The following is a 13,972-nucleotide window of genomic DNA, read 5'->3' on the forward strand; positions in this document are numbered from 1 at the left end:
AGCAAGTCTGTCTCCAAAGAACTTCCCTGATTGTTTAAGCCAATGCAAACTGAGTTTTCTGTGTGGCCCAAAGCTTCTAACTCATCTGGGGACACATAAAATAAACAAATGCATGAATTTGTTTCCCTTTTGAGAAACAGAAAAGGAAGCAAGTTCTGGGCATGTTGCTGGGATTAAAGGCATGATCTTAACCCTAACATTAGGGAAGCTGAGGAAGGAGGTATAGAAGTTCAAGGTAGGTACATTGTACCAAGGGGAGAGAGCTTCAAGTAGCAGTCAACATGTGGGAAGCTCTGTGGGTGCCTGCAGGAGCTGGTTTGTTGGAACTGTGAATAGTTGGAACTGTGAATGGTGTTTCCAAGAGTAGCTAAAAGGGACTGGGAAGATTGGCAGGATGCAAGATTCGAGTCACAGGCATGTCATGGCTGGGGAGGCCAGGGAGAGGTGAGCCATTCTGGGCCACAATTGAAGTTCCTTCATGCACCATTCCCAGCCCCCTAGCCGATGCAGAGGCACCGACATCTCCCTGAAAGGCAGTGTCCTCTGAGTACTCTTGGGAAAGCATTTACTCATTTGTTCAGTCAATAAATTGTCTGTGGTGCACCCGCTAAGTGCCAGAGGGATGCAGTGGTAAGCAGAAACCAAGCTCCACTCCTGAGCCCCTGCAAGCAGACACTGGCATTCATGAAGGAGGAGCTAGAAGAGGGCTTAGAGGACAAACAAATGTGTCCCACGGAGACCGTTCACTGTACAAGACCCATGCTTAGAAGATGGATCTGACCCATAGCCAGGGACAGGGAACAATACCGAGATACATTTGAGAGGCAGCAGACTCCAGAGCCTGAGGGTGGCTCCCCTGGCACAGCTGAGCTTTTCCGGGAAGTCCTGGGGCAAGGGGCCTATTCGACAGAACTGGCTAGGCTGTAAGGAGGCTGACTTAAGATCTGATTTCCTGGTTTTCTTGCCAGAAAATTTAGGAATGTCCGGTCTACTCCAGGTTCTCAGTGAGCTTCTCTGAGGAGATCGGAGGTGGAAGCAGAGGCCGATTTCTTTAGAGAATTCTCCTTTTCCCTGGTGCTGCCCTTTACCCGCAACAGGGCCAGACAAGGCAGAGCCAGGAGGCCACAAAACGCCCTTGGCTCCTCTTCCAGACGCCTACGTTCCTGAACCCTGGCTCTCTTACAACACCTACCCCCCCCCCGCCCGATCCCTACACACTCTTTCTGTACCACGACTCCCCAGGCTTGCTAGATGTGTCCTCCCACCCAGTCCCCAAAGCCACTCTCAAAAGATCATTCACTGTAACCCCTTGGCGAGTATCCGGGCCTTCCTATCAGCGGGCATCTGGCGCCTCCTGGTGGTCAAATGAGCTTGTTCAGACCGGCGAATTGACGGTGGCGGACACTGGCCATCCAGCTCCTTCCTAAGGGTATTTCAGACTAGTGCCCTGATTTTGTCAGCATCTGTTTCCTCACCTGCAGATAAGGGCTTGTGATGGAGCAAAGCCATCCTAGAACGAACACATAGAAATCTTGACAGTCAAGCTGGGTGTGGTGGCACCTGCCTACAACTTCAGAACGTGAAGGCAGGAAGATCAAGGGTGCCAGATGATCCTCTGCTGCTCTCGTGAGTTCGAGGCCAGCCTGGGCTACATGTGTTCTTGTTAGTTGCGAAGCCTCTGCCCACCTTTAGGGACCATGACATCCTCAACCCCTGTGGTTAATAGCAGCCATTCTCCAGATCACTCGACTTTGGGCAGTCATACTAGAAATGCCCTGATTGGCCAGAACGTTAAGCATGAACAAGTCACCAGGAGGACCAGGTTCTTGACTTCATTTGCTGGCTAGAAATGAAAAGAAACATGTTGTTATGCTAGGATGTGACAGGTCAGTGACAAAACTAGGCAAGAGGTGTTCTAGGATCCAAAAGAAAAATAGTTATCCAGATTCCAGAGGGGAGAATGGCACAGGAGGCCTCCTATTGGAGCCTGAAAAGGTCCACTGAACCAAGAGCCGAGGACTTGATGGATTCCCAGGAAACAAATTCAGCAATTCAGTTCTGGTCAGCAGTTTCCAGGACATATTAGATCCCAAACTGCTAGGAGATGCCTCCCTAGGAAAAGGTAAGGGGCAAAGCTCAGCCCGGACATCAGTGCTAAAAGTGTATCATTGTTAGGATTTGAGAACATATATACGGGGCTGGAGAGACAGCTCCGCGGCTAAGAAACCAATGCTGCTTGTAACTCCAGCTCCAGGAGATGTCTCTGTCATCCTCAAGCGCGCGCACACAAATAATAAAAATGTTTTGTAAAAAAATATATATATGAAAAATGTCGAAGGCCTGCAGCGAAGTGGTCTGTCTGTGTCTGAGGCCGGTGTGAAGACCCGCGTTTCATTCCCGGACCCTCGTCCTGGAGGAATCCAGTGTGTCGCGCTGGGCGGCGGGGGGGGGGGGGAGATATGAGGGGGTGCCCAGGAAGTGCCCGGACTCACGGGGCAGCGCCCTCGGGGACCTGATTGCTTCTGTTTTCCTGTATGGAGCGGTTGGCACCACTTAAGTGACCGAATGAGAGTCTCTACAGGAGCAGGATGGACATAAAACCAAAAGGCCAGCATATAAATTCGAAGAGGGTCAGGATGTCCTACCTGGATGGTCAGATGACTTGTTTTATCTTGGAACTATCAAAAAGATAAACATACTGAAACAGAGCTACTTCATCGTATTTGAGGACAGTTCTAAATCCTGGGTTCTCTGGAGGGACATCCAAACAGGAGCCACTGGGAGTGGGGAAAAGGTCTGCACAGTATGTCAAGCCGAGTACTCAGAAGCTCCCAATGAAATGGTTATATGCGATGAATGTGGTCAAGGGTATCATTGTTGTGTCACACACCTCCTATTGATTCCGGTGTGATTAATTCAGATGAAAAATGGCTCTGTCCACAGTGTGTTTTTACAACAACAACAGAGGGGTGGTGCGCTTAAGAAAGGACCCAATGCCGAAGCATTGCAAGTCGTGAAGCAGACATTACCATATAGTGTGGCGGACCTTGAATGAGATGCAGGCCATAAAACCAATGTCCAGCAGTGTTACTGCTATTGTGGAGGCCCTGGAGACTGGTATTTAAAGATGCTGCAGTGTTGCAAATGTAAACAGTGGTTTCATGAGGCTTGGGTGCAATGCCTTCAAAAGCCAATGCTGTTTGGAGATAGGTTTTATACATTTATTTGCTCTGTCTGCAGTTCTGGACCAGAATACCTCAAATGCCTACCACTCCAATGGGTAGACAGACATAGCATACCTATGCCTTTACAACCTAAGTGTTATTCAGAAGAAGAAATACTTTGACTCTGAACTTGAGCTTATGACATACATTAATGAAAACTGGGATAGACTGCACCCTGGAGAGCTGGCAGACACACCAAATCTGGAAAGATATGAGCATGTTTTGGAGGCATTAAATGATTACAGGACCATGTTTATGTCTGGGAAAGAAAGAAAGAAAAAAGAAGAAGCATTTCTTTGGGTTGCAAATTCGTGTTCCTCCTGTGCAACCAAATGTGGCTTCCAAAGCAGAGAAAGAGCCTGAAGGAACATCCCATTAATTTAAAATTAAAGGCAGAAGGCATCCAAACCTATATCTGACTCAAGGGAAGTAAGCAATGGGATAGAAAAAAAAAGGAAAGAAAAAATCTGTAGGTCACCCTCCTGGTCCATATACAAGAAAAATGGTTCTAAAAAACTGCTGAGCCACCTTTGGATAAGGAATCAGTTTCAGAGAATTCTGTGTTGGATTTACCTTGCTCTATAGGGAGAACTGAGGGAATTGCACATTCATCCAATACCTCAGATGTGGACTTCACGGGTGCTTCCAGCTCAAAAGAAACTACTATCTCATCTAGCATTTCCAGGCATTATGGATTATCTGACTCTAGAAAAAGAACTCGCCCGGGAAGAGCTTGGCCTGCTGCAATACCACATTTGCGGAGATGAAGAGGTCACCTTCCAAGAAGAACACTCCAGACTCAGAACTCAGAAGCTGTAAAAGATGATGAAGGCCAAGAAGATTATCAGTTTGAAGAACTTGAAATCCTGAATAACTTAGCCGATCAGGAGCTGCAACTCAATCACCTGAGAAACTCTAGCACTAGTTACTTTGGTGCTGCAGGTAGAATAGCATGGGGTGAGAAGTACCGAGTTTTGGCTCGTCGGGTGAGCCTCGTGGAATGGGAAGGGGTCACTGCGTCCTGACCGCAGGACTAAACATTATGTTCACTGCACTCACGTTCTGTGGTTCAAAGCCCCAAGAGTGTGGGCTTTACTATCTTTCTTAAAAAACAAACAAGCAGAAAACACAAAAAATTCACAGAAGGGGATGATACTAGCCTTAACATGTACTTGTCAATATTATTACGGATGTTGTCATAAAAGATGTTGTCATAAAAAGATATCTTTAAAAAGATATATATATATATATATACATACATATATATATACATATATATATATATATATATATGGGATTGGAGAGATGGCTCAGCCATTAAGAGTACTGACTGCCCTTCCAGAGGATCAGGGTTCAATTCCCAACAACACATGGCAGCTCACAACTGTGAAGGTCCAACACCCTCACAAAGACATGCATGCAGGCCAAAAACCAATGCACATAAAATAAAAATAAATAAATCATTTAAAAAGAACATATAGCTGGGCGGTGGTGGTGAATGCCTTTAGTTCCAGCTCTCAGGAGGCAGAGGCAGGCGGATCTCTGTGAGTTCGAGGCCAGCCTGGTCTCCAGACTGAGTGCCAGAATAGGCTCTACACAGAGAAACCCTGTTTTGAAAAACCAAGAGAGAGAGAGAGAGAGAGAGAGAGAGAGAGAGAGAGAGAGAGAGAATTATAGCTCACACCTTTAATCCCAGAACTAGAGGGATATAAAACACAGGAGCAAGGATTCAGTATGAGGCATCATTCTCCAGCCATGCTGAGGAGAGGTTACAGTCTGAGGCTTTGTGAGAGCTCTTGGAAACAGGAACAGCCCAGTCAGCCTGAGGTAGAGGTAAGAAGCTGGTGGCCAGCTGCTTTGCTTTTCTGATCTTCAGCTTGAAGTTTGAACTTCAATATCAGTTCTTGGGTCTTTTATTTTTCCTGTTACAGTTGGTTTTTGAGACAGGGTTTCTCTGCACAGCCCTGGCCATCCTGGAACTCCCTTTATATACCAAGCTAGCCTTGAATTCATAGATCTATACTTTAAAAATTAAAAATAAAATTAAAAACAGTTTTAAAATACCCTTCTAAGTGTTGGGTATTTAACTCTCTTGGTAGAGTGTTTGCCTAGTATACATGAAGCCCTGGATTTGGTTCCCAACACCACATAAAATAAGTGTGGAGTAAACACCTGTAACCCCAACATTCAGGAGGTAGAAACAGAAATTCAAGGTCATCCTTGACTACAAAGCCAACCTAGTCTACTACATGGGACTATCTCAAAAAATAAATATATAAAATAATAAAAAATACTTCTCTCTGAAAACAATATTTTATTGCTCTGAGTTCTAAATGACTCTAGAAATTGGTTGTGTGAGACTTGAAGACCCCCTATGGAAGGCCTCATCCTCCCTGGGGAGCAGAAAGGGTATGGGATAGGTAGGGTTTTAGTTGGCCAGGGGGTGGCGTTTCTGATGACCACTGTCACACCCAAGCTTCCTTCTGGATGCTGAGGATGAGCTCAGGCCCTCAGGCTTGAGTGGAAAACACCTCTACCTGCTGAGCAGCTCCACAGCCCGCCACTCCTGCTTTCAAAGTAATCAGTAGTCTGGGATCATTGGAGCACCTTGTGCTCACCTGGAGTTCCCACCTGAGGTTAAACAGTCATTTCAGAGTAAACAGGGACAGCATGAGGAGGTAAGAGTTAATATGTTTTGATTCCAAAATTCTCTGTGACATCTGTATTAATTTAAAGTTTACTTATATGTTACTACCGCTTAACAGTAACACATTTTCTGTAAAACTTTTTTTCTTTTTTTCTTTTTTTTTTTTTTGGCAACAGCTCTTGCTGTCCTGGAACTCACTCTGTTGACCACCAGGCTGGCCTTAAACTCACAGACATCTGTCTGCTTTCCCCCACCTCCACCCAAGTGCTGGAATTAAAGGCATGAGCCATACTCTGCTTAAATAGGTCCTTTAAAAAAAAAAAAAGATGTTATTTGGAGTGTGTGTGTATGTTCTACATCTGAGCTGTAATCCCAAGCCCTTGGTTGTTTTGATGGAGACAGAATCTAATTGTGCTGCACAACTTGGCCTGGAACTTGAAGTCTTTCTGCTCTTCCAATTGTTGAGCTTACAGATGTGCTCCACTCATACCTATTTCCCAAATAATATCTTCAAATTTTAGGTACATTCTTTGCTACAGTGGTTCACATTTGTAATCCCAGCACTCAGGAGATTGAGGCACAATTGTAAGTTCAAGGCCAGCCTGAACTACATAGCTAGATCTCAAAAAAGAACAAAAACTAAGTAAACTATCTGTCTGGAATGCAGGCTAGCTGTGGAATATTTACCCAGCATGAGGTCCTGGGTACCATTTCTAGCACTGGAAATGAAAAATAAAATGTATGTAACATTAATTTTACCATTTTACCTCTTCCCCTTTTAGGAGAAAATCTTGATATACTGTGGAGCAGATAGGCCTCAAACTCACAGTCCTCCTGCCTCTGCCTCCTGAGTGCTATTTTTATTTTATTAAACAAGGTTACATGAATACATACATAAAGTTTTTTTAGTTTCAGACAGTTTCTCCTATAGACCAGGTTGGGTTTGAACTCACTATATAGTCAGGAATAACCTCTAACCTCTGATCCTTCAGCCTCAGATGACTCTGTGTGTGTGTGTGTGTGTGTGTGTGTGTGTGTGTGTGTGTGTGTGTGTGTGTGTGCCACCACATCTAGGTTTTTTTTGTTTTTGGTTTTTGCTTGTCTCTCTGTGTAGCCCTGGCTGTCCTGGAAATCACTCTGTAGACCAGGCTGACCTCAAATTCACAGAGAACTGGCTGCTTCTGCCTCCTGAGTGCTGGATTTAAAGACCTGTGTCATCAAGCCTGGCTCATTTGAACTATCTTTAAGTGTCCATTCAGTAGCATTCAGTGTATTCATGCTGCAGTGCAACTATGACCACCATCCAACCTTTCTGTATTCCCCAACTGAAATACCTATTCAACTGTGTCTGTTACTTTGGGTCTATATTAACCTGCTCGATTCAATGTTGGTGGGGCTTGGGAAGCAGTGAGTGCTTAGGAAGCCCTAGGTTTGATCCCCACTACTACACAAACTAGGCATGGTCATTAATGCATGCCTATAATCTCAGCACTGGGATCATTCCTTGTCTCGTGGCATATTTGAGACTAGCTTGGACTATATAAGACTTGTCCAAAACGATGGGCAGTATTATCTTTATTTTTTATTTAGTTTGGTTTCTTTTGTTTTGTTTTGTTTTTGGAGACAGGGTTTCTCTGTATTGCTTTGGAGGCTGTCCTGGAACTTGCTCTGTAGACCAGGCTGGCTTTGAACTCACAGAGATCCTCCTACCTCTGCCTCCCGAGTACTGGGATTAAAGGCGTGCACCACCACTGCCCGGCTTTTTATTTAGTTTTTAAGAAGTATTTGTGTGTGTGTGTTTTGCCCCCTTGCATGCCTGTGCACCATATGCATGCCCAGTACCCTCGGAGGTCAGAAGAGAGGGTGGAATTGGAGTTACAATTATGAGCCTCCTTGTGAATTCTGGATGGCAACCGAGCCCCAGTGCTCTGCAAGCGCTCTTAAACACTGAGCCATCTCTCCAGCCTCAGCACCACACTTTCTTTAGCCTTTCATCTGTTGATGTCACTGGGGCCGGCTCCATTTTCTAGCTCTTGTGAGTAATGCAGCAATGACACGAATGTGGAAATCTGTCTGGTTTGTGGAAATCTGTCCAGTGTGCGGCTCCAGAATCCTCTATGTTTTGCTCAGGAGGGGCATGGCTAGGTCATATGATAGTTGTATTTTTTATTTTGGAGAGAGATTTGTGTGTGTGTGTGTGTGTGTACACATATACCTGCATGCAGACAAGATTGTATGTCTCCTCTATAAGTTTCCATCATTTTTGTTTGTTTTGATTTTCCAACATAGTCTCAATATGTAATCTTGGCTGTCCCGGAACTCAATATGTAGACCAAGCTGGCCTCAAACTCTCGTAGATTCTCCCGCCTCTCCGGTGGTGGTATTAAAGGTGGGCACCATTCTCAGCCCCATCTTATTGTTTGAGACCGTCCAGTAACTGAGAGCACACTCTTTCAGTTAGACTTGGTGGCTCGTCCCGGGGTTCCTCATATCTCCACCCCCAAACCTGGGTTTTACAGATGTGTGCCCTGCCTTATGTCCCCTCCTTATGGAGCTGGGGACCTGAGCGCAGGACCTCGTGCTTTACTGTCTAAGCTATCCCTAGCCTTTGTTGTTTGTTTCTGAGGAGCTGCTTAAAAACTCAAGGTCTCCATGAAGTCCAGGCTAGACTCCAACTTTAAGTCCACTAAATACTAGTCTGCCTAAATACTAGGATCACAGGCTTGTGCCATCATGCCTGGTAACTCTGGCTTCTTCTTTTTTTGTTGTTTGTTTTTGTTTTTTGAGACAGGATTTCTCTGTGTAGCCTTCCTTGACTGGCCTGGAACTTGCTCTTAGACCAGGCTGGCCTCAGACTTAGAGATCCACCTGCCTTTGCCTCCTGAGTGCTGGGATTAAAGGTGTGTGCCACCAACACTTGGCAACTCTGATTTCTTAGACAAGTAGATTCACACAATACCTCATGCCTGGCTAGTTTCACTTAGGATAATATGCTAACACCCTGGCCATATTGTAGCTTATGCTGGAATGTCCTTCCTTTTTAAGACTTCTCAGGATGAGGCAACATCTTGTTTACCCTTCCCTCTGTGGACAAGATTCCTCCCATGTCTTGCTCTTGAGTTCTTTTGGGCATGCACGCACAGGTGGAGTCAGTGGGTCACATGGCAATTCTGTTTTAATGTATTGAGGAACTGCCACGCCCTTTTCATAGTAGCTGTGTCACTTTATGCTCCTACTCTGGCAATGGCAAAGGCACTAACACAGTTTTTTTTTATATTGACACATACCCCACTGGGCACGAAGAAGCAACTCACCGTGTTTTGTTTTATTGTGGATTTTATTTGCATTAGTGATGTTCAGCATCTATTCTTGTACGTATGGGTCATATTTTTTTTCTGATAAACGTCAAATCCTTTGCTCATTTTTTTTTGGGGGGGGGTTGGTTTTTTGGTCTTGTAGACCAGTCTGGTCTACAAGAGCTAGTTCCAGGACAGCCTCCAAAAGCCACAAAGAAACCCTGTCTCGAAAAACCAAAAAAAAAAAAAAAAAAGTCCCTTCCAGAGAGCAGGACCAGAAGCCACTAGCCACCCAAGCTGGATGCAGGGATCACCCTTGTTTCTGTCTCACTTCAGCTCTGAGTCTGCCTCTGTTGTCCTCACCTTACTCCAGGCTGTCATTTCTACCACCCTAGAAAGAGCACCAGAGCTTCTCCAGGGCTTCTCCAGTCTCACCTCTGCACTATATCACAGGATGCCTAGTGCCCCTATTTAGATCCCTCCCAGAATCCTCATTGCCCTCAGAATAAAAGGCTGGATTGATGGAGTAGCTTCCAAATGGCATCTGACCTGTGGCTCTTATGCTCATCCTTGTGTGTTGCTGGACTCAAGCTCCCTGGACAGAGACTGGGGAGATAACTCAGTGGGTAGAGTGCTTGCCCTGAAATCATCAGATACCAGAGTTCAACCCCCCAGAATCCATATAAAGGCTGGACACAGTAGAGCACCCATCTAAAATCCTATTGCTCTTATGGTAAGACCGGAGACAGAGACAGGAAGATCCCTGCAAGCTCACAGCCAGCCAACTACTCTGGAGTATGCAGGGATGTACAAGGAGGAATAAGGACTGACACTTAAAATGACCTTCACACATGCTACATGTGTCTGCACACACGCACGCACACACTTTGTGCCCTCACTAAGATTGCTCTCCAAGTCTTTAGGGCCTCTGACAATCTGTCCCTGTGCCTGGGACACTGCCTGCCTGCCCCTGGTGGTTGGATCAAATCTCAACTCACCCTTCCTCTAGGAGGCTCCCTTTGACCCCAGCATTCTGGGTCACCTTAAGACCACAAGCACCTCCTTGTCACCGTTTGCCTTGCAATGCTCCTCTGCCAGAATGTGAGTCATGGCGGCATAAATAATCCAGTCTGGCAATTCACAGCATCCTTCCCAGCCCAGGGTTGGCATGTAGTAGGTTCTGTCCATGCGCAGTAAAGACAGACAGAGAAACATGAGCAACACAATGGAAGCGAGAAGAGACTGCAGAGGCTGGACACTCATAGGCTGCTACAGTTTCTGCTTGTGCGCCCCAAAGAAGGGGAAGCTGTTGCCACGTATCCTAGAAGTGAACGCTTAGTGCTCTGTGTCTCAAGTCAGGAAGCTTACTTTCTGCTGCTTCTACTGCTGCAGAAAACTGACTGGGTGAGGATAGGTAGAAGCCAGTGTGGACGGGAGGTGGCTAGGCAGGAAGATAGGCATGAAGCTGCGGCAAGAAGGTTTCAAGGTTCCATCCCCAATCTGAACTAATGCTGACTCCTAAGAGGTTAAATTAAGTCAGGTTAGGGAAATGGCTCATCAGGTCGAAGCTCTAGCCATGTGAGCATTCCATGGCCTTTGTGTGGAGCTCAGAGAACAACTTTTTGTCCCCAGAACCCACATTAAAAAGCCCAATGCTGTCAGGTGGTGGTGAGTTCCAGGACAGTCAGGTATACACAGAGAACAGTTTCAAAAAAAGAAAGCCGGGTGGCACACGCCTTTAATCCCAGAACTTGGGAGGCAGAGACAGGTGGAGCTCCGTGAGTTCAAGGCCAGCTCCGGTCTACAGAGCAAGGACAGGCTAGAAACTGTGTCTTGAAAAAAAAAATGGGGGGGGGATACATAGTGAGATCCTGTCTCAAAAAAAAAAAATCATTTGTTAGTTTACTGAAAAGATAAAAAATTTTTACTGAAAAAAGCTTTATTTTGGTGCTGGAGAGATGGCTCAGAGATCCATCTGATGGATGGATCAGAGATGGCTGCTCTTCCAGAGGTCCTGAGTTCAATTCCCAGCAACCACAAGGTGGTTCAAAACCATCTGTAATGAGATCTGGTGCCCTCTTCTGGCCTGTAGGCATACATACAGGCAGAACACGAAACGTAATAAACAAATCTTTTTAAAAAAAGCTTTATTTTGCAGGGCGGTGGTGGCACACGCCTTTAATCCCAGCACTCGGGAGGCAGAGGCAGGCGGATCTCTGTGAGTTCAAAGCCAGCCTGGTCTACAGAGCGAGTGCCAGGATAGGCTCCAAAGCTACACAGAGAAACCCTGTTTGAAAAACAACAACAACAAAGAGATTTTATTTATTTATTATGTATACAGTCTATACAGTCTTCTGCCTGCAGGCCAGCAGAGGGCACCGGATCTCATTCAAGGTGGTTGTGAGCCACCATGTGGTTGCTGGGAATTGAACTCAGGACCTTTAGGAGAGCAGTCAGTGCTCTTAACCACTGAGCCATCTCTCCAGCCCCAAATCCTGCGATTTTCAATAGTTTAAACCATGTCCTGGCTCTGGACACTGCACTCTGGTTTCTGAAAACTAGGCACAGGTCAGAGGTCACAGGGTTCAAGTCTTTTGACTCTACAGGATACTAGGCTCAATGGCAGTCCTGAGTTTGATGTCACTTGCTACCCTGGGTGGTACCAAGTCGAGGAGCTATGCAGTCCCCACTTGTTTTGGAATAGCTGTTGAACTAGCCTAGACAAGAAATCTAGGGTTTGTGAGCCTGGCTAGAGCTCTAGGCCTCTCAGAGGGTCCTCACAGAGTGAAAGATGGGGTGGTGGGAAGAGTGGAGGCCTTCCAGGCTCCTTGTCTTTTCATCCACCCCCTTTGCCTGCCACTTGGCCCAGCTCCCGGGCAGAGGTAGCTGGAGCAGTTCCTGTGGGTGAGGAGTATGCATGCCCATGGCTTGGGCTGGGCACAGAAAGCAAGAATCCTACCAGAACAGATGGCAAGATGCAGAGTAAGAAACAGAGACCAGATAAACAGAGGGGCAAACAGGGACAGCACCAAAGAGACAGACCACAGAAACGGGTCAGAGACTAAATAACAGTTGGAAGGCCCACAGAGAAAAATGGATATTGTTGCTGGGGGCGGGGGGCAGTAATGTAGGTCAGCAGCCCTCAGCCTTGTATGCTTTAAGATTTGCCTTGTTTGAGTTTCTCCTCACTGTATCTGGTTCCTAGTGTCTCTGGTCCTATTGACTTTGAAACAGGATTTTTTGTTTTGTTTTTGTTTTCTGAGACAGGGTTTCTCCGTGTAGCTTTGGGGCCTCTTCTAGAACTCACTCTGTAGATCAGGCTGGCCGAAAACTCGAAGAGATCCATTTGCCTCTGCCTCCTGAGTGCTGGGATTAAGGCTTGCTCCACCACTGCCTGGCTAGAACAGGATATTCTTAGACAGGTCAGCAAAGCAGGTTGTTCACAGACTTCTGCAGACCACAAGCAAGTAGTGCACCCATCCACACTCCTGTTGTCATAACAACAAAAGTGTCTCAGCCTCCACTGCTTCCTGTATGTGGGTAAATGTGATCTTTCCACTGCCTTGTGCAGCCGCTTCTATGCCATCAAACAAATAAATAAAAAGAAACCATCTCCAAATCTCAGATGTGCCCTGAGAAGGCTCTCCCATCCATGGTCATTCATATATTTGCTTCCAGAATAAACTATACCCCATCCCCTTGGAAGAGAGAGCTGTTTCTTTTGCCAACAACTATTCAATGCAAAACCCAAGCTGGTTCTTTTCTTTCTTTCCTTCCTTCCTTCCACTTTCCAAGACAGGGTTTCCTCTGTGTAGCCCTGGCTGTCCTGGTTGCTGGGAATTGAACTCAGGACCTCAGGACTTCCAGCACCCTTTGGATATATTTTAATTCTAAGTTTTTTTTGTTTTGTTTTGTTTTGTTTTTTGGTTTGGTTGGTTTTGAGTTTTTTGAGATGGTGTGTGTGTGTGTGTGTGTGTGTGTGTGTGTGTGTGTGTGTAACAGCCCAAACTGTCCTGGAACTCACTCTGTAGACCAGGCTGGTCTTGAACTCAGAGATCCGCCTGCCTCTGCCTCCTGAGTGCTGGGATTAAAGGTGTGCATTACTACCACCTGGCTAAATGGTTTTTTTTTTCAGATTTATCTTATCGTTTTATGTCTATGGGTGTTTTGTCTGCATGTTTTATATGCACCATGTACATTCCTGGTGCCCTTGGAGGTCAGAAGTGGGCACTGGATTCCCTGGGATGGGCGGGAGCTATAGGTAGTGTGAGCTACATATGAGTGTTGGGATTCTAAGCTGGGTCCTCTGTACCTGGATACTAAGTCTCTCCACCAAATCAAACTGAATTAATAAAATCAGGTTTAATCTAAGCAAAGCAACTCCTGGGTGGTGGTGGTGGTGAGGAATCATGCAGCCGGTCTAGAGGCTGGGTTTTAAATTCCTGTAGGCGTGGTCCTGAGCATCTTAGGGGGAGGAGCTGCCACTTGGCATTCCCAGAGGGGGCAGGGTTTGGAGACTGGGTGGGGGTGGTGTTGGGGGGGGGTGCTACCACCTAAACACTGTTCTTAACCACTGAGCCATCCTTCCAGACCCTTACAGTCTTTTTAAAACTTCTACATAGGCAGGGCAGTTGTGTTGTGTGCCTTTGATCCCAACACTCGGGAGATAGAGGAAGGTGGATTTCAGAGTTTGAGGCCAGCCTGGTCTACACAGTGAGTTCTAGGACAGCCAGAGCTACACAGAGAAACCCTGTCTTTAAAAAACAAAACAAACAAAAAAACCAAAAAACTTTCACATGGCTGAT

At 46.1% G+C, this 13,972-nt stretch overlaps 1 pseudogene; it reads left to right on the forward strand.

Moving 5' to 3' along the window:
- The first annotated feature begins 2,322 nt into the window (after window positions 1–2,322).
- Window positions 2,323–4,409, forward strand: LOC100763952 (annotated as a pseudogene).
- Window positions 4,410–13,972: the final 9,563 nt, after the last annotated feature.

The sequence above is a fragment of the Cricetulus griseus genome, chromosome 2, assembly GCF_003668045.3.
Source record: "Cricetulus griseus strain 17A/GY chromosome 2, alternate assembly CriGri-PICRH-1.0, whole genome shotgun sequence".
NCBI classification, from domain to species: domain Eukaryota; kingdom Metazoa; phylum Chordata; class Mammalia; order Rodentia; family Cricetidae; genus Cricetulus; species Cricetulus griseus.